The sequence below is a fragment of the Staurois parvus genome, unplaced genomic scaffold, assembly GCF_062004578.1.
Source record: "Staurois parvus isolate SC_StPar_1 unplaced genomic scaffold, SC_StPar_1.0 ptg001481l, whole genome shotgun sequence".
In the NCBI taxonomy this organism is placed as follows: Eukaryota; Metazoa; Chordata; class Amphibia; order Anura; family Ranidae; genus Staurois; species Staurois parvus.
Window position 1 is genome coordinate 296,444 of NW_028319277.1, and position 23,582 is coordinate 320,025.

At 41.7% G+C, this 23,582-nt stretch overlaps 1 protein-coding gene and 2 long non-coding RNA genes across 3 annotated transcripts in view; 1 reads left to right on the forward strand and 2 right to left on the reverse strand.

Annotated features, from left to right (window-relative positions):
* Positions 1-14,807, reverse strand: part of LOC149435691 (uncharacterized) — an 82,111-nt gene extending 67,304 nt beyond the window's left edge. The window contains exon 1 of the long non-coding RNA XR_016308376.1: positions 14,711-14,807. This is a non-coding gene — a long non-coding RNA (uncharacterized LOC149435691). The remainder of the gene's footprint in view (positions 1-14,710) is intronic.
* LOC149435692 (transient receptor potential cation channel subfamily M member 2-like) overlaps positions 1-15,101 on the reverse strand; it is a 62,398-nt gene extending 47,297 nt beyond the window's left edge. The window contains exon 1 of the mRNA XM_089662484.1: positions 14,808-15,101. The gene's annotated coding sequence lies outside the window, so the exon portion shown is untranslated. The remainder of the gene's footprint in view (positions 1-14,807) is intronic.
* The window catches only part of LOC149435690 (uncharacterized), a 262,780-nt gene that overhangs the window by 88,054 nt on the left and 151,144 nt on the right, over positions 1-23,582 (forward strand). The window lies entirely within an intron of this gene.

Consider the following 23,582-nt stretch of genomic DNA (forward strand, 5'->3'; position numbering starts at 1 on the left):
TCTTCTACACAACTAAGCACAATGACGGGTGAAAGTCATCAGGGGCAGAACATGCGTCCCACAGGAGATGTACTCTTTAAATAAACTCTGGACTGATTGGATTTAGCAGGAGCACATCTCAGATTTTCTATCTCTGTGTGATGTCTCAGCAACCCGTCCAGCAGAGTACAGAAATGATCCGGCTGCCTTGTCAACTCAGCTTGGATGTCTTGTCAACAGCTACTCCTAGGCTACAAGGCAACAGAAGAACATTCTACACCCACCTACCAACATTCCTCTGGGCTTACCTGTAGAAGAATAGACATTGCGCTGCTTTCCAGCATATATTAATACAATGTAAACAGCAACCAACAGCTACAATGTTATCAGGAATAAAAAGAAACTATTGTGGGTAAAGTCCTGGAAATGGTTAAATACGAGAGGTCAGTTTAATCAATTCATGAGCAGATGGATCCTAAAGTAAACCCGTCCTGCTTTTACAGAATCAGAATTTTAGTATCATTTTTAGCAGGACAAGTTATAGAATAGAATGCATACATTTCATCCAAAACTACTGTACAATTAAAAAAAAACTCACACTGATCATCATAGAAAAAATTACCTTCTTTTAACATTTGCTATAATTTAACCCCTTGTCTACAGGGCACTTTTACCCCCTTCCTGCCCAGGCCAATTTTCAGCTTTCAGCACTGTCGCACTTTGAATGACAATTGCGTGGCCATGCAACACTGTACACAAACAACATTTTTATTTATTATTTATCATTTATTACAGATACTTATATAGCGCAGTCAATTTACGCAGCGCTTTACACATATATTATATATTCACATCAGTCCCTAACCCTCAAGGGGTGTACAATCTAAGGTCCCTAACTTGCATTCATACATACACATACTAGGGCCACTTTAGACAGGAGCCAATTAACCTACCAGCATGTCTTTGGAGTGTAGGAGGAAACCGGAATACCTGGCGGAAACCCACGCAGGCACAGGGAGAACATGCAAACACCAGGCAGGTGGTGCTGTGGTTGGGATTTTTATACTTTTTTTAGACAAAGAGAGCTTTATTTTGGTGGTATTTAATCACCACTGTTTTTTTTTTTTTTTTGCTAAACAAGCTAAAAAATACTGAAAATTTTTACCAAAAAAAAGGTTTTTCTTAGATTTTGTTATAAAATTTTGTAAATAGGTAATTTTTCTCCTTCACTGATGCTAATGAGGCTGCAGTGATGGGCACTGATAGGCTGCACTGATGGGCACTAATAGGCAACACTGATTGGAACTGTTAGGTGGCACAGAGAAGCACTGCTAAGTCGGACTGACTGGCACTGATGGGCAGCACTGATGGGCACTGACTGGTACTGATAGTTGGCACTAAAAGGCAGCTTTGATTGGCACTGATATTTGGCATTGATGTGCACTGATATGTGGCATTGATGGGTCTTGGCAATCTTCTAATAGCCTAGGACAGGAGTGGGCAACTGTGGCCTTCCAGCTGTTGTAGAACTACAAGTCCCATGAGGTATTACAAAACTGACAGTTACAAGCATGACTTCCAACGGCAGAGGCATGATGGGACTTGTAGTTTACCAACAGCTGGAGGGCCACAGTGTCCCACCCCTGGCCTAGGCCTTCTTTATGTAGAGCAACAATTCTTTTTTTCAGATCCTCAGAGAGTTCTTTGCCATGAGGTGCCATGTTGGACTTCCAGTGACCAGTATGAGAGAGTGAGAGCGATAACACCAAATTTAACACACCGGCTCCCCATTCACACCTGAGATCTTGTAACACTAACAAGTCACATGACATCAGGGAGGGGAAATGGCTACTTGGATCCAATTTGGACATTGTCACTTAGGTGTGGACTCACTTTTGTTGCCAGTGGTTTAGACATTAATGGCGGTGTGTTGAGTTATTTTGAGGGGACAGCAAATTTCCATGTTATACAAGCTGAACACTGACTACGTCACATTGTAGCAAAGTGTCATTTCTTCAGTGTTGTCACATGAAAATATAAAATCAAATATTGACACAAATGTGAGGGGTGGACCCACTTCTGTGAGATACTGTATATATATATGTATAATAATAGTAGAGTATGCCTGTGGAGGGACAATGGAGTCTAAATGTTTTATTAAAATATCTAACAAACATACAACTTATTAATAAAAATATGTTTACATATAGATAAAATAAGCAAAATAAATATATATATAAATAAAGAAAAATAAGCAAGCTTACTTCAACAGGTAAAGAGAACAGTTTTTGCCAAAATAACCTAGAAAGAAACAGTTTTATTACCAAACAAAATACTAATATAAAAGACTACAAAACCCTCAACTGAAACACAATCCAGGCTAAGAAATGTTTAGACATTTAACTGCCATCAGGATGATTTAGGCACATGTTTCTTGGCCTGCTTACCCTCTCCCTTCTCCTAGACCCTACACTTTTACAAAGACCAGTTATATATTTGCACTATACCGAGTGCCCCATTTCACAGGTAGCAGGCTGCGGTCAATGCATTTTGCAGATGGCTCCACTTCATCATGACCATTGAAAGGATTACAGGACATCCATGCAATTCCATTAATTACAGTGCAGTGGTCATGTGACATAAACGTAAGATTTGAGTAGCTGAGATGTGATCTGTAGAAATATGACATTGTAGATTTAGCTTCATTCCATGTTAATAATAAGATGGGTTCAGGATTCAGTCAGAGACATATGGTCACCAATTAGCATGTGAAAGGACAGAGCATCCTCTAGGCTGGAGATGACACCTAGATGCCAATAAGACTTGTCACCTACATAGTCAGACTTTGTCGCCTTCTAGAAAGTTAAGAAGAAGAACTCTAGACATTTCGGCTTCAGAGGCAGCAGGAGACCAAGAGAGGGCTCCGGTGTGTCTGGGATCTCTGATGTAGGGTATATCAGCAGATCAAAGGAATATATTTCATCTCTCATAAAAGCTAACATATTAGTTTCAGAGAGATGAAAATACTTCCTTCTGATTGGAAACACTGTAGGCTACATCCGCATGTAAAACTGTATTTGTAGCCTATGTAGTATCCCAGAGAAACACAGAAAATGGTTATATGACGCCTGATTGCGACAGCTGAACAGTGATTGGTACTGTCGTGATCGGACTGATGCACTGGTGTCAGAAATTCAATCCCTGACTTGGTGATTCAAACCATTCTTGGTCCAATCGACTTTGGGCATTTCAGTGCCCAGAATGTCCTGGGGGCTGGTTCAGGAACACCCCCCAGAGTTTATTGGCCAAGGGCTAATGTCCAGCCTACATCCATATTCCCATAAATTGAGGACCTGAGATATGGACAGTGTGATTTGTACGGAGCCAGTTCTATTGACTGGCGGATCGCGGACTTTCCCTGACTTGCTCCAGTCGCAGGATAACTCTTGGTAAAAGTTTTATTTCTGTTTTATTTCCTTTTATTTTATAGTCAATAGCCAATTGTGTGTCTTTTTGTATTTTCTGTATTATTTGTAACTCTTTATACTTTGTACATATTTTATGCACTGCCCACTTTCGGGATATTAAATCATAAAATTAATAAGTGACATCTGGGTACTTAAGTTCGTGTGTGTTGGCCGATTGCATGCAGATTGTAAAGGTAACAGATCTGCCAGACGGAGATCTGTGTGTGTGTGGTGGCCCGGAAGACCAGTCTGCGGACAAACTGTTGGGTGGTGGCAAGCTACTGTTTGTGGTGTGTCAGTGGAAGAGAGATTAACACTGGGGTTCTAGCTTGTAGGATAGCTGGAGGAATCCTAGAAGGGTGTGCCAATTGCTAGGCTGCTCCTCAACCCTTAGTGTGCACCATATTGTATAAAAGATTCGTATATGCCTGTGTGTGTGGTCAGCCAGCTGGATTGGAGTCTCCCTCTAGTGGTGGCCAGAGGTAGCACGGGCTGTGAAAGTATATCACGGCTGGTCTTATATATATTCAGATTAAGTCCCCCTCATTCCCTCTTACCCCAAGTCACGGCCGGACGTGCATGCCTCGGTTAGCTAGTCGATGGGGGTGTGCGTGTGGTGTGGATTTGTGACAGGTCACAATTGGTGTAAGCTCCATGAGCAGGGACCTCCTATTCCTTCTGTATTGAACTGTATTGTAATTGTACTGTCCCCCTTTATATTGTAAAGAGTTGCATAAACTGTTGGCACTATATAAATCCTGTATAATAAATAATAATAATAATAATATGGTTGCATCAATCTAAAGCTACACTCATCTCCACAAGGGCAGCTAGTAAGTACACCTACTGTGTATGGGAATAAAAGACAGAGAGGTCCTGGGCTCAATGTTGTCCTGTCACAAGGTGGTAATATTGGAGGAGACCTCCTCACTTACCGATCCACAGTGAAGGAATAAGCCCATAGAGGTATCTATGAACCGCATTGACCGCAACCTGTATCTGTGAAATGTGACACTCAATATAGAGCAAACATACTACATGGTCTTTGTAATTGGTCAAAAAAGAAGAAACACCGTACTAAGCACCATATGTGATTCTCATAAGCTTTTGCATGATGTGATGGAAAAGTTTTGAAATATATACCTATGTTTTGAATCTATATTCCTGGGTGCCACCTCAGAAAGTCCCTGGTTTTGACCTTTTTTTGTAGTCATTTGTTGATTTGAGATTATGGTACTCTAGGTTCCTCATCTATCGTCACTCTGCCTCTCTCTCTGATCTATGACCAGGCAGTGAACGGAGAACCTCCTGCCCCAGCTGGAAGAACTTTGTGGGTAGCGTTCAAGGGAAAAGTGTGTCCCTTACTAGGGTTTTATTCACATGGAACAAAGTGAAACTGTATGACCACAGGATAAAAATTAGACTCAGCATACATAGCTGACACCTAAACAGTTCCAATGATCAGAAGTGTACAATTGAGACTGAGATTTAAAAAGATGTAATACATATTCCATCATCAGCAAGTCATCAGATCCAAATACTCCTGTCAGTCAAACTAACCTCGACATGAAGAAAGCCCATGAATACTGAAGGGGGTGCCAAGGCACCAAAACAAGCCTTTCATTAAACCTTCCACAAGGCAGAGATGGTTATAAAGAAAGATTGTGGTCTAAAATGCAGGTCCACTGTGGTGAGTTGGAGATGTGAATTGGATATATGCCTTGGAGGTGTGTGTTGAGGGTTCGAAATTAATCCAATGGACAGCAACATGCTTTTTACTGCCATTACCACAATTCAATGGTGTAAATCTGGCCTTACTGGTCCTAACACGACTAAGAATTTGATGACAATGTATAAATATACTTATGTTAGATGTTTGTATTATTATTTATGAATAAAATAGTGTGGTCAGTGGCTACAAAAAAAGAAAAGTTGACTCTTTTCCTTTGCCTATAGGCAAACGTCTGCTGTGCCCAACAGTGTGTCAAAACCTGATGGCAGATTGATGAAGCTGGGTGGGAGGTTTAAGCCTGCCATTTTTTCCTTTATATAGGTAGATATACTAATATACAGTAAAAATATAAATCTACATATAGACAGGAATAACACAGAGCAGAACCCTTACCTGTGTCATTGCACATGGGATGTGTTTAGGATCCGTTCTCACCCTGTGATCAGCTCATCATCCAACTGTTTAAACATCTCCAGCATTCTAACATTCTATAAATACAGACTGTTACAACAGAATGGACATTCTGAGAACCATGTGTCCGCAGCTTCCTCTTTCATCTCCTCTAGATGTGTGCAATGACACATATACTGAACATGGGGGGAGGGTGTCTTCTCTGCTTGTCCATAGAAAGTGGTCCACCGATTGTTTTTGGATCGCCATAGATATAGGGTGGAGGTTGAACGATCCCACCACTCAGTCAGTAGTTAGTGTGGGGACTGCCAACCCTGGCTTGATCTCAATGGTTGTGTAAGCCATTAGCCAAAATACCTCTCCATAGGGTCCACAGATATAACAATCATGTGACTGAAATTGGCAGAATTGTGGAGAAAAATAGAAAAATGGTTGCCAAACATACTAGAAATAGGTAGAACATCATACTTGCAATACAGATTATCCATTAATAATGTCAGTTACAGTGGGCAACATATAATAGTTTATCCCCCTTTTTATATATTGGCAACATATTGTGAAGCATTATACCGATATATTTCTATGGTCTTCTTCTTAGTCATTGATCACTACAGTGTGACTGGAGTGACTTTTGGGGGTGGGGGGACCTCTGTGTCAGCTCATGTTCTCCCCATTATGTTTAAGTGACCCTGTGCCTGTGAAGGGGTACAGGGTGTGAATGTCCCAGTCTTGTGTATAGTGTATGTTCCTTTGTTCTCGGCCATGTGGTTGCCTATTGTCTACTGCCATGTGGCTATTCGTTTGTCTCGGCCACATGGCTGTCTATTGTTCTTGCAATGTGCTATCCCATTGTTCTGAGTCTTGGGTTGGTTGGGGTGGTTCCCTGTAGCTCTTCCCACTGATGGGCCTGGCTGATGATGTATTCCCTGCAGCCCTTCCCACCGATGGGGCGGGCTGATGATGTGTTTCCTGTTCCTGGTTGTGTTTCCCCACCCTCTGTATATATCCTGTGTTTGTGAAAAAATAAAAGAGTTCCCTTCCTGTTTTAAGAAGAGCTGGGTGCTGTCTATTTCCTGAGGGATTTCCAGGGTGTGGTCCTTGGATTTTGTGTTCGGACGGGGAAGCTGCAGTATAATGGAAGATACCCAAGAGTGGTTGGGTTCTGGTTCCGTTACATACAGTAAGTTAGGAGTATAAGTGATACTCTGTGATGGTTAAATAAGTTATGAAAGATGCAAGCTTTCAGGATTCGGTAAACCCCTTCTTCAGGCTTTATGCTGCCACTAACTGACCGTAGAAAGGAATGCAGCATCCACACACCTCCAACACCAGCCTCCTGCCACCTACTGGCCAGAACACAAAATAAACCACCCAGGACTAACAATAGTATACTGCCACCTGCTGGCCACAGAGGAGTATATAGTGGTGCCAAAACCTGCAAATTCAGATTGCTAAAACCTTCTGGCCAAAGGAGAGAATAGCGTGTCCACAGACCTCTAACACTAGCTTGCTGCCACCTGCTGGCCAGAGAAGAGTAAACAGCGTTTATGATTTCGGATCTACAGCCCAAGGGCTGCATGCTGCCTTTTGGTGCTTTTTATGAAGCCCTTGCGGTCCCAGCAGGCACTAAACTGTGTTTACCTAATGCCTTGTCAGAGCAGTAATCTCCAGACAGTCTCATGTAATATGTCTCTAGTCTGTGATTGTCTCCTGCAACATGTCCCTAGTCTCCAAAAACTCCTATTGCATGTCCACTATCTATTGTATCACATCTGCAGTATCTGAACATCTCCTGTACTATGACTGCAGTCTCTGAGCATCTCTTGTTTCATATCTACAATCTCTGATCATCTCCTGTAATATGTCTGCAGTCTCTGACCATCTTGTGTACCATGTCTGCAATCTCTGACCATCTCCTGTAACATGTCTGCAGTCTCTGATCATCTTGTGTATTATGTCTGCAGTCTCTGACCATCCCGTGTATTATGTCTGTGGTCTCTGACCATCTCTTTTATCATATCTGCAGTCTCTGACCATCTCCTATACCGTGTCCACAGTCTCTGACCATCTCTTGTATTATGTCTGCGGTCTCTGACCATCTCTTTTATCATGTCCACAGTCTCTGACCATCTCTTGTAGTATGTCTGCAGTGTATGATCATCTCTTATATTGTGTTCGTAGTCTCTTACCATTTCCTGTATTGTTTCCACATTCTCCAAAAATTTCCTGTACTATGTGAGCAGTCTATGAACATTTCTTGTATTATATCTGCAGTCTCTGACCATCTCTTGTATCACGTCTGCAGTCTCTGACCAACTCCTGTATTATGTCTGTTGTCTCTGACCATCTCTTGTGTCATACCCATAGTATTTGACTATATCCTGTTATGTGTCTGCTATCTCTGACACTGAATATTTACTGAAATTTATGTGTGGGTCTTTGATGATGCTGAAGGTCACACTTTAGGCCCCTATATCAGGAAATCTGACCACCATTTATCTACAGCTTGTCTATGTGTGGGAGACTTCACATCCAGCAGCCTACAGGACCCCACCTACAACAGTTCACAGCTAGCCATAGTACCCACTCACATAACACCAGCCTACCAGCACCTGCCGCCCAGAGAGGAATATACAGACACATGACATATGTCTACTGCCACTTGATGGACTCTAACATCAGCATGCTGTCACCTACTACCAGTGGCCAGAGCAGAGTATATAGCACCCACACATCTTTAATACTAGTTGCTGCCACCTGCTGGCCAGAGGAGAGTATAACATCTATCCACCACTGTGACCGTATTCACGCCGGTGCGACTTGTCATGTGATTTGACAGTTTAAAATCACATCCTATTGTTGGCAATGGAACAGTTCAAATCAGTGCAACTCCAATTTTATGGTGCAGCACCAATTTGATAAAAAGGTTTCTGCACTATTCTTCATGATTTCAGGTGTGTGTTGCATAGATATCTGTGCATGAAGGTGTACAGATGTCAGCCTGAAGTCGCACTGATATCTGGCTTTGAAATCGTGTGACTTCAAGTCAAGTCGCACAAATTCAAAGTCAGATCTTGTGTGAATCAGGGCTAATACCAGGTTGTCTCCCGTTGGTGACCAGAGTGAGTGTACAGCACCCACACACCTGAATTTATCAAATCTGTCACACAGCAAGGCAATGTTAACCAGGTAGACTGTGCAACAGAGAAGAAAAGGGGCCATGCCTATAAAGTCCACCAAATGGCCCCTTTTCTTCTCCAATAGTTTGAATAGGATGTGGCACTTGGGAGTGTCATACATACCCTCACAGCAATCACCCTGTGCTGCACATCTCTAACATCAACCTGCTGACCAAAGGGTAGTACACAGCATCCACATACTTATAACACCAACCCGCTGCCTATGCCAATTTGCCAACTTATCAACCTACCAATCCTCTATTTCTCCAGCCCACCAAATCATCATCCCACCAACCCAACAACCCACTATCCCATTGATTCTCCATCTCTCCCAACCACTGAGATATCTTAGACTGTGTGGCCAGCTTAACTGTCAGGGAGTGAGGAGCCAGACACACAAGGAGGTGCAATTAAAGGTAGGTTTATTATACAAAACAAGACAGCGTCTATGCAAGTCCGACAGCAACAGCGGATGACTTGATAGGACAGTAGCCAGGAAGGATGGTCGCCAGAGCCGGGGTCAGAAGCCAGGAAGGATGATCGCCAGAGCCGGGGTCAGAAGCCAGGAAGGATGATCGCCAGAGCCGGGGTCAGAAGCCAGGAAGGATGATCGCCAGAGCCGGGGTCAGAAGCCAGGAAGGATGATCGCCAGAGCCGGGGTCAGAAGCCAGGAAGGATGATCGCCAGAGCCGGGGTCAGAAGCCAGGAAGGATGATCGCCAGAGCCGGGGTCAGTAGCCAGGAAGGATGGTCGCCAGAGCCGGGGTCAGAAGCCAGGAAGGATGGTCGCCAGAGCCGGGGTCAGAAGCCAGGAAGGATGGTCGCCAGAGCCGGGGTCAGAAGCCAGGAAGGAGTCTTGCCAAAGCCGAGTCGGTATCCAGGAGAGCAATGAGAAACTAAACAGGAGCTTGCTGCTGTGCAACAGACAGGACACAAATGCAATGGACAGCTACAAACAGCAGACTTATATGTGATAAGCCGCCACCTCCTGGAGGAGGAGCCACAGAGGGCTGAAAGCATAAAGGTTCCCACAATGCTTTGCAGACACCTAAGATGGATGCCAGCACATGGAGCAGCACAAGCCCTGAGGAAAGGTAGGACCTTGACATTAACTCACCAACCCAGCATCCAACCAACCCACCATCTTACTGTATAACACCCAACCAATCACTCAAAATTTTATTTGACCAAACCTTTATATCATTAAGCAAGAGACACAACAATCTCCTAACCCACCAGTTTTCCAAACCACTAACCCAACATCCAACCAATCCACTATCCCACCAACCCAACATCCAACCAACCCAACATCCAACCAATCCACCATCTTACTGAACCACTATTCCACTGACCCAATATACCACCTGTGACGAACGCGGGATCGCTGCCACCAATATGTGACAATCCCACGATCGCTGTCACCAATATGTGACGGACGAGGCGTCAGACCCCTGACCTTCTCACCAAACTTGTGACCGAAGGACTAGCTGATCTGAAGCCGCGATGTCATGTGCGTAACAATGCCACACCCAGCCGCACCCTGCACAACGATCTTCCAGCTAATGGACCACAATTGATGTACCGGCAGCCTGAGCGATTGTTACTGGGTCAGGTTAACTACACAATTAACCCTTCACACTGCCACCACCTCCGTTTTGTACAGAGAAAGAGGAAACTGGGCGATATCCGCAATAACACTATAATGGTTGAGGTAATCGTCTGTATAACACGGTCACCGCAGGCCGGTTATTCAGAGGGTTAAACAAACACAGCAGCGTTCTTTTTAAAGGCAGGAATTCATAAATTGCAATTAAGAGCTATACAAACAGTTCAACACTTTTAAAAGGAAAGATTTATTACTGAAAAGTCAAAAAGGGGTGCAATAAAAATATTTACAAAACAATGTTGTTGTCACGTACCTGATGGGAGACTGAATTGACGAGGTCGGCCTCACTTGTGTCACTAGCCCTGACCCCGCTGAAGTTGGAACAGAGGGAATCTAGGGACCAGGGGGACAAGAGCGCCAGAGGTTTGCTTGCGGCTCTTGCAGATGATGACCTTGGTAGGCAGGATATCCTCTGATTTGGGTACTGTAGCAATAGACCAGGCAGGTATAGTGGATTGCCAGATGCACAGCAGAGCCAGGTTTGTAGCCAGAACACAGGACTGGAGCGGAGTCGTAGGATAGCCAGGGTCATAACAGTCGGGCAGCGTGGTACAGGATCAGGAGGAAAAGCCAAAGTCAGGATCAGAGCCAAAGTCAGGAACTTAGGACAGGAAAGTACTCAGAGTCGGGTCAGGAACAAGCCGGGTCAGCAACAAGGAAACAAACAGGAGCAAACAGGACATGGAGGGGGAGCTGAAGACCAGTCAGCACTGAATCTGGGCAGAGGCACACCTTAAATAGCCTGTCTGGCACCAATCTTCGCCGTGCCTGTGCACGTGTGCGTGCATGTGCGCTATCGCACGTTCCTGCGCGCCTGCGCACAACCGGCAATTCTTCTGTGGGATCTCTTTCGTGCATGCGCGTTCCCGATCGTGATTCTTCAAGGACCAATACCCCGTTTAGGGCATGGAGGTCTGGGTGCAGACCTAAACTAGAGCCAAAATCTCGTGTAGTTCATATTTTGGCTCATAACTTTTCCTGTGCACAAGTGACACTCCACCCGCGGGTAGATTATTATGCAGACACATCTGAGTATTGATTCGATATAAAATAGGAAATTATACACTGAACGGTTCACGAGATCAACGTTTCGGCTTTAGTATGTATTCGAGACAAGAGTGACCTACCAAAATGTTTGTCTCCTCTTGGCCAATCTGGTGATGTCTGGTTTTTATGTAAGTCTCTCATATTCCAAGATATGAGACATAGGGGAAAAATGGATTTTTAAAAGTGTTAGCTGGTCCCGCCTTCCTTGAAATGTCTTTGAACTCCTGGGAAGGCTTGCTGTAGCTTTTAGGAGGTGCTACATTTTACAGGTTCTTTGGACAGTGAGGCCCCAGCTCCCTTGGTGGTCTTACAGCTCATAGCCCCCCTGCTGGGCTCTGGCCTGTGACACTTTTAACACACACACACACTGCCATATGTCACTGTGCCTCTCAGAGAGGGAGGGGGAAAGAATAAGGGGAGAAAATGGAGATTCTTAACAAAATGGAGGCTGCGTCCTTCACTGTGTGCATGCTTGTTACACCACCAAACAACCATTCGACTGAGACATTATCACGCCAACCCATTGCTGCAATGACTCATCATCACACCAACTCACCATCTCATCTTCCCACGCTTCTATTAAAACTATGTTGATCATCTACTCTTTTACAGAAGAAAGAATTTAACAGCTATATTCTAACGTAGGTTACTTTATTATATGTTGTTCTTAGTTTTTATATATATATATTTGTTATAGTTACTGTGTATCTGCATATACGTGTTCTCCAAGCAATACCCTATTCATTTAAATAGGTAAAGATACTTGTGTTTGTTCTAACTGTAAAGTATTATTGACTGACAACCTACACTGTTTTGGTGAATTCAGGTAAAAAAAGCAGATCTGTCACCTCAGAACACTTAGCATGGTTGGAGGATTCATATATTGTGGCATACTACTAAGGAGCCTTCAGATATTTAGATATTTTAAAGCTCTATAAACACTGCTTCTGCCATGCAAGTTTCTCTAAGGAGTGTTTGGCCAGTGTGGTGGTCAGGAACATTGTATTTGCAGATATACATAGGTGGGAGATAGAGGGGAGAGTGAGAGAGACATCTAGGAGCTCAATGTTTTGGAATGGTGCTTGACACCTATCTTCCATAGTCTACCAGGATTACCATTTTGTAATATAAAATCTAAGAACTCCCTTCCTCCACCTATCCACTTAGGGGTTGACAAGACTACATTTTTGGGGGGTTCCATCTACAATAGCCAGGAAGTGAACCAGCGAGTCTCCCACCCCAGTCAGATGAACTTTGTGGGTGGCCTTCAGGTCCCTCAGGATGGTTTTATTCATATTGGGAGGAGTGGCACTGTCTGACCGCAGGATAAAAATGATACTCAACATAAATAGCTAACACCGAAACACTTCCCATTATTAGAAATGTACAATTGTTCCTGACAGTGGAATTTAAAGAAGAATTTCAGGCAAAGAGATTTAAAAAAAAATGAAATACATATTCAATGATCAGCGAGACTTCAGATCCATCTAACACCCCTGCCAGTCAAACCAACCAACCCTAACATTAAGGAAGCCCAATCATATTGAATGGGAGAGCCAACACACCAAAACAAATCCTTTATTGGACACTCCACAAGGCCGAGATGGTTCTAAAGAGAGATGGTGCTCTAAAACGCAGGACTATTGTGGTTTGTTGGTGATGTGCATTGGAAATATTCATTGGAGATGTGCGTTGGAGGCTCAAAATGGGTATATTGGACAACAACACACTTTTTGCTGCCCATAACCACAATCCAGCAGTGTAAATCTTGCCTTACAGGTCCTAAACCAAAGAATTTAGTGACAATGTATAAATATACTTAGATGTTTGTATTATTACTTATTAATAGTGTGGCCAGTGGCTATACAAGGAAATGCCAACTATTCTCCTCTGCTGGCTATAGGCAAAATCATACTGTCTCCATCAGGACCTGATGACAGATATACAGAGCTGGGTGGCAGGTTCAAGCCTGGTATTTTTTCTCTTCATATAGGAAGATATACTGATATAGATATATAAATATGACTCTAAATATAGATAGGAATAACAAAGAGAAGAACCATTACCTGTGTCACTGCTAGGGTTGCCACCTCACCCAAACACATATTATTACACAGGTTCTGTGGCTGATTAAGTTGGTAATTAAACTCACTTAGTGCCGTATCTGCATTAAATTAAATTAGCCTCCGCACCTGTATAATTAATATGTGTTCGGTTTTAAAGGGATGAGGTGGCAACCCTAGTAACTGCATATGTGAAGGTTTGCTTGAGATCTGGGTTCTCAATCTGGTCTCGGCTCATTGTACCACATAATAATTGTATAAACACCTCCAGCATTCCAACATTCTATAAATGCAGTCATTTATAAGTGTTGTTATAAATGTAACAAAAACAGAATTTTTATGAACCATGTATCCACAGCTTCCTTTTTCACATAGTTACATAGTTAGTCTGGATGAAAAAAGACAAAAGTCCATCCAGTTCAACCATAGAAAAAAAAAAAAAGTTATAATCCTATACCCACAGTTAAATAAATACATCACAATGCAGCACTACTCACAAAAATAAATGAATAAATATAAACATCCACAAATACATAGTGACACACTGTACAAAATCTGTGAAATAAACCAATAATGCTCACTCGGTGCCACAATATAAATATAAACATCAGTGAAAATGATAATCATGCATATGATACTTCATATAATACCACAATATAATCTGATTTAAAAACCCAAAAAATGTGATGGTGAATGATAGTAGAAACATATATTTCTACTACTACAAATGCATAAAAACATGCAAAAAACTATTACATATACATGCAGTAGATACCTAAAATACCACACAACATATACCAAGGAACATATACCTCTTGCAAGGTAAAAAATAAAAATCCCAATCAGTGAGACATAAAATATATAAAATCAGTGCACAATATTTGTGAAAAAATCTGTGCAACAACCAGGGGCGGACTGACCATTTGGAAACTCGGGCAGTGCCCGAGGTCCGGGGGTCAGTAGGGGGCCCCATGAGATGCCCCTGGTACCTTTTTCATAGGCTTTTTTGAGTTTGGGCAAGGACACAGGGGCCCCATGATCCCCTATTGCCCGGGGGCCCCATGAGTTGTCAGTCCGCTCCTGGCAACAACACAAATATATAAATAGGATCAAACTGCAACGTCTGATCTGTGTTCATAAAGTCCAATAAGATGTGGATAATATCACCTTATCCAATTAGAGATGACACTCGTGCTGATAGGGTGTGACAGTGGGTAACTGCTGACACAAGACAACCCGACCACCGGCTAGGTAAGCCTCTCACCTTAAAACTTTGAAACGTACGGGTCAAAGCGTTTTGTAAGATCCCACTCTCAGATCCTTCAAGTATGCAGCCACTCCACTGATCTGCTCCCACCACACACAAATCTCCATCTACAAGGTCAGCAATCTGTTAATGGCTGCTCTGCAGATAGGGTAAGATACAACGCCAATATCTCACTTAAAACATAAAACACGTCTGTCAGCGTGCAGGGTCCAATTAGATGAGTGCAGTTTCCCCTTCCCCAGAAAAAGCACAACATTGCAGTCAGGGTGGGGAGACTCCGCAAGACTGTATGCCTCACCCCACCCTGACTGCAATGCTGTGCTATTTCTGGGGAAGGGGACTCTGTGCACTCATCACACACTATCCGCACGAGGGACATCTCTAATTGGATAAAGTGATATTATCCACATCATATTGGACTTTATGTTGTTGCACAGATGTTTTCACAAATATTGTGTACTGATTTTATATATTTTATGTCTCACTGATTGGGATTTTTATTTTTTTACCTTGCAAAAGGTATATGTTCCTTGGTATATGTTGTGTGGTATTTTAGGTATCTACTGCATGTATATGCAATAGTTTTTTGCATGTTTTTATGTATTTGTCACCATCAATATTTGGGGGGTTTTAAATCAGATTATATTGTGGTATTATATGAAGTATCATATGCATGATTATCATTTTCACTGATGTTATATTTATATTGTGGCACCAAGTGAGCATTATTGGTTTATTTCATGGATATTTTACAGTGTGTCACTATGTATTTGTGGATGTTTATATTTATTTATTAATTTTTGTGAGTAGCGCTACATTGTGATTTATGTATTTATATATACAGCTCATAGATATATGATTTAATTTTAACAGCTTCTCTTGGTATGTTACATTTCTGAGATTTATAGCACAGGAGGTTCACACCACTATTGCATAGAATCTATACCAGCAATGGGCAAACTACGGCCCGCGGGCCGTATTCGGCCCGGCGGACCTTTTAATCCGGCCCGCGGAGCTAGGCTCCCGCTAGGCTCCTCTCACAGTCCGCCGTGTAGCATGAAAATCTGTCTCCTATGAGGATCTGTCCCCCTCGACGTATCTGCGCATGTGCCGGAGATCGCCGATCGGCTGCTAATGCCTGAAACTGGCACATGCGCAGATACGTCGAGGGGGACAGATCCTCATAGGAGACAGATTTTCATGCTACACCGGAACGGCGCGGGAAGACGGCGAGAGGAACGCGCGGAGCAAAGGTAAGTAAATTGACACAGGGGGGACTTGGGGGCTTAATATGGGGGTGAATTAATATGGGGAATGAATTACTATGGGGGATGAATTACTATATGGGGGATGAATTACTATGGGGGATGAATTACTATATGGGGGATGAATTACTATAGGGGGGATGAATTACTATGGGGGATGAATTACTATGGGGGATGAATTACTATATGGGGGATGAATTACTATATGAGGGATGAATTACTATGGGGGATGAATTACTATGGGGGATGAATTACTATAGGGGGGATGAATTACTATTTGGGGGATGAATTACTATGGGGGATGAATTACTATATGGGGGATGAATTACTATGGGGGATGAATTACTATATGGGGGATAAATTACTAAATGGGGGATGAATTACTATGGGGGATGAATTACTATATGGGGGATGAATTACTATGCTTACTATGGGGGAATATTACTATACTTACTATGGATGACACATACACATCATTCATCTACTCTTGGTCCGGCCCCCGGGTCCAATATATGAACCCATTGCGGCCCTCAAGTCAAAAAGTTTGCCCACCCCTGATCTATACCCACAGTTGATCCAGTGGAAGGCAAAAAAACCAGCAAAGCATGATCCAATTTGCTCCTGAAGGGAAAAAAATTCCTTCCTGATCACCCGACAGGCAATCGGATATTCCCTGGATCAACTTTACCTATAAATGTTAGTATCCAGTTATATTCTGTGTATCCAAGAAAGAATCCAGGACTTTCCTACAGCAATCCACTGAGCTGGCCAGAACCAACTCTTGAGGGAGTCTATTCCACATTCTCACAGCTCTCACTGTGAAGAAACCTTTCAGTGTTTGGAGATTAAATTTCTTTTCCTCCAGACGTAATGAGCGCCACCTTTTCCTCTGTGATGACCTCAGGGTGAATAGCTCTACACCGAGTTCAATATATGAACCACTGATGTATTTATACATGGAGATCATATCCCCCCTTATGTATTATACATGGAGATCATATCCCCCCCTTATGTATTATACAAGGGGATCATATCCCCCTTATGTATTATACATGGGGATCATATCCCCCCTTATGTATTATACATGGAGATCATATTCCCCCTTATGTATTATACATGGAGATCATATCCCCCCTTATGTAATATACATGGAGATCATATTCCCCTTATGCATTATACATGGTGATCATATCCCCCTTATGTATTATACATGGTGATCATATCCCCTCTTATGTATTATACATGGAGATCATATCCCCCCTTATGTATTATACATGGTGATCATACCCCCCCTTATGTATTATACATGGTGATCATATCCCCCCTTATGTATTATACATGGAGATCATATCTCCCCTTATGTATTTATACATGTTGATCATATCCCCCCTTATGTATTATACATGAAGATCATATCACCCCCTTATGTATTATACATGGTGATCATATCCCCCCTTATGTTTTTATACATGTTGATCATATCCCCCCTTATGTATTATACATGAAAATCATATCCCCCCCTTATGTATTATACATGGTGATCATACCCCCCCTTATGTATTATACATGGAGATCATATCCCCCCTTATGTATTATACATGGTGATCATATCCCCCCTTATGTATTATACATGGAGATCATATCCCCCCTTATGTATTATACATGGAGATCATATCCCCCCTTATGTATTATACATGTTGATCATATCTCTCTTATGTATTATACATGAAGATCATATCCCCCCTTATGTATTATACATGGAGATCATATCCCCCTTATGTATTATACATGGAGGCCATATCCCCCCTTATGTATTATACATGGTGATCATACCCCCCCCCCCTTATGTATTATACATGGAGATCATATCCCCCTTATGTATTTATACATGTTGATCATATCCCTCTTATGTATTATACATGGAGATCATATCCCCCCTTATGTATTATACATGTTGATCATATCCCCCCTTATGTATTATACATGGAGGCCATATCCCCCCTTATGTATTATACATGGTGATCATACCCCCTCCCCCTTATGTATTATACATGGAGATCATATCCCCCTTATGTATTATACATGGAGATCATATCCCCCCTTATGTATTATACATGGAGATCATATCCCCCCTTATGTATTATACATGGAGGTCATATCCCCCCGTATGTATTATACATGGAGGACATTTCCCCCTTATGTATTATACATGGAGATCATATCCCCCTTATGTATTATACATGGTGATCATATCCCCCTTATGTATTATACATGGAGATCATATCCCCCCTTATGTATTATACATGGAGATCATATCCCCCCTTATGTATTATACATGGAGGTCATATCCCCCCGTATGTATTATACACGGAGGACATTTCCCCCTTATGTATTATACATGGAGATCATATCCCCCTTATGTATTATACATGGTGATCATATCCCCCTTATGTATTATACATGAAGATCATATCCCCCCCTTATGTATTATACATGGAGATCATTTCCCCCTTATGTATTATACATGGAGGCCATATCCCCCTTATGTATTATTCATAGAGATCATATCCCCCCCTTATGTCTTATACATGGAGATCATATCCCCCTTATGTATTATACATGGAGGTCATATCCACTCTATGTATTAAACATGGAGATCATATCCCCCCTTATTTATTATGCATGGAGGTCATATCCCCCTTGTGTATTATACGTGGAGATCATATCCCCCCTTATGTATTATACAAGGAGATCATACCCCCCTTATGTATTATACATAGAGATCATATCCCCCCTTATGTATTATACGTGGTGATCATATCCCCCTTATGTATTATATATGATGATCATATTCCCCCTTATGTATTATACATAGACATCATATCCCCCCTTATGTATTATACATGGAGATGATATCCCCCCTTATGTATTATACATGGAGATCATATCCCCCTTATGTATTATACATTATGATCATATCCACCCTTATGTATTATACCTGGAGATCATATCCCCCTTTTTGTATTATACATGGAGATCATATTGCCCCTTATGTATTATACATGGAGATCATATCCCCCTTATGTATTATACATGGAGATCATGTCCCCCCTTATGTATTATAAAATGGAGATCATATCCCCCCTTTTGTATTTATACATGGAGATCATATCCCCCCTTATGTATTATACATGGTGTTCATATCCCCCCCTTATGTATTATACATGGAGATCATATCCCCCTTATGTATTATACATGGTGATCATATCCCCCCTTATGTATTATACATGGAGATCATATCCCCCCTTATGTATTATACATGAAGATCATATCCCCCCCCTTATGTATTATTCATGGGGATCATATCCCCCTTATGTATTATACATGGAGGCCATATCCCCCCTTATGTTTTATACATGGTGATCATAACCCCCCCCCTTATGTATTATACATGGAGATCATATCCCCCTTATGTATTATACATGGAGATCATATCCCCCTTATGTATTATACATGGAGGTCATATCCCCCCGTATGTATTATACATGGAGATCATATCACCTTTATGTATTATACATGGTGATCATATCCCCCCTTATGTATTATACATGAAGATCATATCCCCCCCTTATGTATTATACATGGAGATCATATCCCCCTTATGAATTATACATGGAGGCCATATCCCCCCTTATGTATTATACATGGTTATCATACCCCCCTTATGTATTATACATGGAGATCTTATCCCCCTTATGTATTATACATGGAGATCATATCCTCCCTTATGTATTATACAGGGAGGTCATATCCCCCCTTATGTATTATACATGGAGGTCATTTCCCTCTTATGTATTATACATGGAGATCATATCCCCCCTTATGTAATTATACATGTTGATCATATCCCCCCCTTATGTATTATACATGGAGATCATATCCCCCCTCATGTATTATACATGGAGATCATATCCCCCCTTATGTATTATACATGGAGATCATATCCCCCTTATGTATTATACATGGAGATCATATCCCCCTTATGTATTATAAATGGAGATCATATCCCTCCTTATGTATTATACATGGAGATCATATCCCTCTTAAGTATTATACAAGGAGATCATATCCCCCCTTATATATTTATACATGGAGATTATATCCCCCTTATGCATTATACATGTTGATCATATCCCCACTTATGCATTATACATGTTGATCATATCCCCCCTTATGTATTTATACATGTTGATCATATTCCCCCCTTATGTATTTATACATGTTGATCATATTCCCCCCTTATGTATTTATACATGTTGATCATATCCCCCCTTATGTATTATACATGGAGATCATATCCTCCCTTATGTATTATACATGGAGATCATATCCCCCCTTATGTATTTATACATGTTGATCATATTCCCCCCTTATGTATTATACATGGTGATCATATCCCCAATATGTATTATACATGGAGATCATATCCCTAATATGTATTATACATGGAGATCATATCCCCCCTTATGTATTATACATGGAGATCATATCCCCCTTATGTATTATACATGGAGATCATATCCACCCTTATGTATTATACATGGAGATCATATCCCCCCTTATGTATTATACATGGTGATCATATCCCCCTTATGTATTATACATGGAGATCATATCCCCCTTATGTATTATACATGGAGATCATATCCCCCCGTATGTATTATAGATGGAGATCATATCCCCCCTTATGTATTATACATGTTGATCATATCCCCCCTTATGTATTATACATATTGATCATATCCCCCTTTATGTATTTTACATGGAGCTGCTGATTTAGTTGAGGACTAAATTGTCCAGTGCGTATCTGCTCCTGTCCAAATTAATCATTCTAGCTTTGGAATGTGCGCACACTGAAAGAGACTCACGCTGACCCACAAGATCAGTCTATGAACACTTCTAGTTTATTATAATGAGAAAGTGAGCTTATATATGCAAAATGATGCAAGAGTCATGTGAGAACAGCATAAGGATTATATTAGTCTTTGATTGGTCATTTCCACACGAAAACAATCTCCGTCATGGTATAGGTGTGATCTTCTTCCAGGTCTTATCTATAGAAAGAAAAACATTCCTTTGTCTCAAGTTGGCACTATGGGAGGTGGTCGGTGCGTGTGAGCAAACATTTCTTAAGCAAGGATTTCTTAAAGTACCACAAAGCCCAGCAGGCAGAAAATATTCACACAACATATGTATTCATACTAAACATTTATAAATATGAAGAAAGAAATAGTATTAAAGTATAAAAGTAAATATTTAGAAAAATGTGTAGAAAAACGTATATATATACATATTCAATAGGAAACCAAGTAGGCATTTTACCATATCCATCACAGTCCCCCCTTAAAATGACTATTTTACTCTGTCCCTATAAGACCTCGCTCATCTGTCCTTATGTACCTTGGAACTCTTTTATGCTGTACGTTAGACAGGTGATGACTATTTCATCACCCCCCTTGCCACAGACTTTGTACATAAGGAAGTCAGATGCTATCCCTACACAATTGTGAGATTACTATTGGTGGGGAGGGACCGTAATGGGGTATAAGGTTTTTCTTCATCTATCATATCGAGATCCTCTTGCTCCTGGTTCAGGAAGGTAGGTGTTCTGTTGTCTACTGCTTTGCTCATCAATTTCCTCACACATGGTATAACACAGCATACAACCAGGACCAGGAGAATCAGAATATTTTGTACAGTTACCCCTATTTGGGCAAGTATCTGTTGCCACCCACTCATCCAACTGAAATATTGATCCCACGGGTCTGTGATCCCTGAATTCTTTTTCAACTCAACTGACAGGTCTTCCAATTTCTTTATAGCCTGAGTAACCTTACCATTCGGGCCAGTATTGTCAGGAATATATGTACAACATGTTCCTGTTCCTTCTATCATTTTACAGACACCTTCTTTTTCTGCTAAAATCATGTCCAGAGCCATCCTATTCTGGAATATCATCTAGGATGTAGGGGCTAACTGGTCAACGATTCCTTGAAGGGCATCTCTGGTGTAATTCACAAACCTCTGTTGGTTGTAGTATATGTAATTTATCCAATCTACATTTTTATTAACAGTTATCATGGAAATAAGGGATTCAAAGCCTGCTTTTACTTGATCTCTGACTTTAAATTCATTAGGCACCCCCGTGGGACTCCAATGGCATCTATATACACATGTGGGTCAAAACTGCCAGAAGGAGCTTTTCGCTTCCTCCTACGGCCAGGTATTGGGTCGTGGGTATTTTCTGCTAGGATATGGAGAGGCTTAATGGCCTTTGCAAGAGCATACTCACCAGTCCAAATCCCTTCCAATCTGATTTTAATCTTTTGGTCCCCAGTAATCATCCATGACACATATGTATACCTGGTCACTACTATCGGAACATGCTTGTTGTGTCAAGATCATATGGATCATGGTCATAGCACCACATGGGATCTATACTACAGAAATCAAAGGTGAAAATAGCTACATGAGTGTTGGATGAGTTGTACCAAAATATAGTGGTGTCGCCTATTTTGGTGATAGCCACCTGTTGAGCCTCTGTCAGACTCATTAGAAAAAGGATATACAATATAGTTGTCATGGTGTAGATGACACCTTTTCCTCAGGGTTTGGGACTTTCTTGCATTGGGAGGCGTGTATCCAAGTGTTCTTCCCGGCCACCTTGACAGAAGTGGCTGTGGTCAGCAGAACTTGGAATGGAGAAAACACTTGGACATAGATACGGGTTAATTCACGTGATAATACAGTCATATCATCAGTTAACACATCAGATTGTAATTGCAATTGTTGTTGAAAATAGCAACCAAGTCTGGGTGCTGAGCTAAACAAAATCTCATAAGGGGATAGGGAGTGTTCTCCCCTTGGTGTGTATCTGACACTAAATAGGGCAATAGGCAGACTGTCTGGCCAACTCATGCCAGTCTCTTGGGCTATTTTTAGCATTCTTTCTACTTTCCCACTACTTTGGGGGTGATGGGGGGTATGGAACACCAGAGTGACTCCTGATGCCGCCCATATTTCTTTGGTTACTGAAGCTGTGAAGGCGGGGCCCTGGTCACTCTCTATCACCTCTGGAAGCCCATATCTGCATACAACCTCAGTGAGGAGCTTCTTCACAGTTGTTTTAGCAGTCATGTTAGTTACAGCAAAAGCCTCTGGCCAACTGGAAAACATGTCCACCACCACTAGGGCGTTCTCAAACCGCCCACTCTTTGGCATCTGGATATGGTCAATTTGTATCCTTTGAAAAGGGTATAGGGGTTTGGCCAAGTGTTTCTGTGGTGTCTTCTCTGTGCGTACCGGATTGTATTTTGCACAGATGGCACATTTTGCAAAAATTATTTGTCAATGTGGTGATTCCAGGCGCTATATAGTACTTGTTGATGAGAGAGTTCATGAGGCTCTTTGACAGATGGGCTGCTCCGTGTGCCCACTGGACTACAGC